This window comes from Peromyscus leucopus, chromosome 23 (assembly GCF_004664715.2).
Source record: "Peromyscus leucopus breed LL Stock chromosome 23, UCI_PerLeu_2.1, whole genome shotgun sequence".
NCBI lineage: Eukaryota > Metazoa > Chordata > Mammalia > Rodentia > Cricetidae > Peromyscus > Peromyscus leucopus.
Window position 1 is genome coordinate 17,784,224 of NC_051082.1, and position 4,098 is coordinate 17,788,321.

Genomic DNA, 4,098 nt, shown 5'->3' on the forward strand with positions numbered 1-4,098 from the left:
GATACATGAAAGAGAAACAGATAGAAAATAATATTAATAGAGAAACAACAGAAATCTTGATGATCCTCATTGACCAAGAATAACCTTGCATGAATCAAGAGTAGATAGATGACTTGTATGAGATGAAAGAAACCAAAAACACAAGAACTTTGTTTGTAGGTTGCCTCAGCCAGCCCATTTGGGGTTCAAGTACCAAGGTTTGATTTTGCACAAGACAGCCTGGAGTGGAGAATCCACAATTAAGATCCAGATGAAAACAGTGAGGTGCTGAGGTGCTGCTTGGTGACAGGCACACAGCACATCCAGAACCTTCCATAAAATAGTCTTCATACTGCAAAGAGAAGCAAGATGCCTGCCCAGGCTTGGTGTCTGATGCTGTTTATCCATGAAGGCTGATTGGACAGCCCATGCCCTTCAAGACAAGGTGAAGATTTGAATGGAGAACAGTGTCTGCTCATTGCTTTGAATGTGTGACTTTCGCTTCCTCACTTGCTCAGAAATTCTTTCCAGTGCCATCAACTCACTTTTTAACAGAGCTTTTATTGTTTGACAGTTTCATACATTTGCATAACGGATTGTAGTCATTTTCACCCCTGTTCCCTCTCATCCCCCTCCTACTCTAATTAAACCAGTTTTCTTCTTCTCAATAACTCCCCTCCCTTACTCTCATCTTCTTTCTGTGTGTGACTCACCAAGTTTAATAGTTTCTTGCACACGTATGGGTAGGATGGTCTTTGCTCAATCAGGGACAATGTATCAATAGCTACTGAAGGAAACCCCACCCCCAAAAAATCATCAACTGCCAACAATGCTTTATGGGCCACTCCCCTATCCAGGATGAAATATCATCGATAGGTCCAATCATATACAGATTTGTGCAATGATCATGGAGGCAGTGCCTTCATGAATGCAACAACCGAGTAGTTTCTAGAAGCCACCCTTCATCTCCCCACTTTTCCCCGGCCTTAGCTCTTGCATTATCCCTCCCTTCCCATGGTGTTCCTTGATCCCGGGAGGGTGTATGATCGCTTTTGCATTTGGGGCTGAAGACTCAAACCATAGTCACGTCTCCTCAGCCCTTGGTCCAGTTATGAGATATGGACTGCTTTGTGAGTTTGCATGTCATCCCCAGACAGGGGCCATGCTGGTCTCCTCGGTATCTTTTCCATTTTGGCACATTGGCTGCCGCTGTGAGCACCAATTTGCCTTCTATGGGAGTATTTGCATAACTATTGTTTCACAGCGACTATTAAAGAGAGATACATTATAAACACACTATGAGGGGAAAGATGATTTTAAAAATGTTTCCTCAAATAGTATAAAGAGGTAAGGGATGGGTGACTTTTCTTTTGCTTTGACTTTAGAAGTAGCTATGGGCTCCAGCTATTGAGTATTTTAAAAGTCAGTCCATTCTTCAGCGTGGGTGCATAATGAGAGAGATGGAAACAATGACTGCCTGGGGGATGAATATCTAATTTTTCAATATAGAAGCTCATAGAAAGGCATGGGAGAATAGAGAATATCCACCCTGTTGTGGAAACAGAGAGAATGAGAAATTAAAGAGTTTGTGTTGAAGTCATTAGCTCCTGAGGATACGGCACACTCTAAGAACACCTGGCTTGAAGTTGATAGTTGCTATGTTTATCTTTCCATTGGGAAGCCTGCTAGATTTTTTTAAAAAAAGCAACAACTGGCTCTATTTATGTGTACCACATGTGTGCCTGGTACCGTGGATATCAGAAAAGGAAACCGGATCTCCCAAGACTGGAGTTACTAATGATTGTGAGCTAACTTGTGGGTGTTGTGAATCAAACATGGGTCTTCTGGAAGAGCAGCAAGTGCTCTTAACCACTGAGTCAACTCTCCAGCCTTACTTAATTTAATATTATGACTCTTCAGTTTGGATATCCAACACCCGAATGTACACTGTTTTTGAAAAAAAAATTAATTATCACCACTAAATTAATGGCAATCTCTTTTAAACAGTACGCAATTGTTATAACCTGAATCAAAGACAGAAAATACAGTGAGCTGTTCTTCCCTGAAATCCCTAGGTTGGCAGGTGAGATCTCACGATTATGAAATGCTTTGAAATCCTTCCTCAGTTGGCAGGCGAAATCTCGTAATTATGAAATGCTTTAATAAACCTTGTCAGCCTTTGTCTTTTTTTGTCAGCCAATTAAGAAAATATTTGGGTATCCATATCAATTCCAAAGTTTTAAGTGGATTTGCTAGTGTTGTGATTTAAAAAAAAAATAAAGTGCTTATGATTTTGCTTGTGGCTCACTTTCCCTTACCTGTTGTAACTTTCTGATTTTTGTTAGGGGACCTCCCACTGAAAGGAGGTCGGGGCTTTTAGCTATGACTCTTCTCAACTTTCCTTTAGTACCTTCTGCACTGAAAAGGCAGGGATTCTCCGAGATGACTGACTGCTCTCATTCAGCAGCCACATGGGTATTTGGAACTGCCTTGGGTCTCTTTCCTTGGGACCCCAACCTGGAAATAAAGACAGTATGTTTCTGGGCTATCACCATGTTTTGTTATGGGAATCCTGTCATCGGTCCGCCAGCCAATGGAAAGGAGCGGTTTGGTTCAAAGGGTGGAGATTTTACTGAATAAAAGGTGGGGCTGTGGAGATGCACACTCTCTTGTAAGGTAGATGAACTGGCAGTGAGCCACGGGAGCAAGCATGGCTGGCGGCTTGGTTTAGGTTCCCCAGCCCCTTTTGGTACGCGACAGCAGTGTAGCAGCTCCATTCTGTCTTGTAAGTGTAGTGCACTGATTTTGCTTGTTAGTAAACTGTAATGTGATCTCTTTGGCTTCCTTAATTAATGTTTCTCAGAATACGTGATTCTCAGAAACTTTTCAGGCCTTGGTAAACGGAAACATCTCATCCTCCAGTTTTTATATCTCAGGATGGGGATTGGCACAGGACACTCACACCCTAGATGGCAATTCTAGAAGTTTCTCACTACCTCATATACACTCTGTCTCACTCATTAAAGAAGCATGGCCATAGTACAGCTAAGTCTTTTCCTCGGGTGTTTTTCAAGGAGCGGTCATGGGTCCCCATGTCTTTACCCTGTCTCACGTCTGTCAGAGTGACTGACACTCTACTGGTAGACCATGACGGGAGGATTATATTTTTTTTTTCCATTTCTACAAACACAGGTAGTTAGTGGAACTCAGGAACTCCATTTCAGATGCTCTAAGTAGGCAACAGATTGTCTGACACACTGCAATCATGATCAGTTCTAGAACTTTCTCATATTTTTAGTGGTTGACTGAATAATTTGAGGGACATCATGAGAATTGTATCATTTAAACAGGCTAGAACTAGAATGGATCTTTCTTCCCCAATAACACGGGCCAGCATGCTTTGGCTTTGTCTATGCTGGTGGCTTCCTGATATGCAGTTATTTGAAGAGGGGCATCTGGAGTGACAGTCTGATTAGATTTGGGATGATTTATTTGGATGTTGCCTTAGTTACTTTTCCTGTTGCCTTGATAAAAATAACTGACGAGTGTGACTTACAGAGAGAAGGGTTGATCTTAGCTTGAACTTCGAGGGTACAGTTTGTAACAGTGGGAAAGGCATGGAGGCAGGAGCACGAGGTGGCTGGTCACATGACATCCACAGTCAGAAAGCAGAGAGGCTTGAGTGCTGGTGCCCAGATCACTGTCTCCTTTTTATTCAGGACCCCAGCCCATGGGATGATGCTCCCCTCCCCTCCCATTCCTCTCTCTGCCTCTCTTTCTCTCCCTCCCACTCTCCCTCTCTTGCCTTTGTCCATATCTCCCCTGTCTTCTATCTCTGCCTTCCTCTATCTCTTTCCTTTCTGTGTCTCTGTCCTCCTCCCTCTTCTCTTATTTCCTGTCTTCTTTTTCTCTTCTCTCTTTCTCTCTGACTCTATTCCCCTCCCTCCTCCATCATTGAAAATCAGAAAAACAGGTTCTTAACAGTAGATCTCCATGTGTGCACTCTACATAACTTAGAGATTTTTGAGATCTCTTTACTTCTACCCAGGGTCCATTCAGTTTAAACAAATTGAAACAAGCAGAACTTTCATTGGTGTCCTTGGTGACAAGAAGGACATG

The 4,098-nt window shown here is 42.6% G+C and overlaps 1 non-coding gene across 1 annotated transcript; it reads right to left on the minus strand.

The window, feature by feature from the left end:
• Positions 1-1,091: 1,091 nt before the first annotated feature.
• Positions 1,092-1,200, minus strand: LOC114710206. Its single transcript, XR_003737031.1, has one exon. It is a non-coding gene; the product is annotated as a U6 spliceosomal RNA (small nuclear RNA).
• Between the last annotated feature and the right edge of the window lie 2,898 nt (positions 1,201-4,098).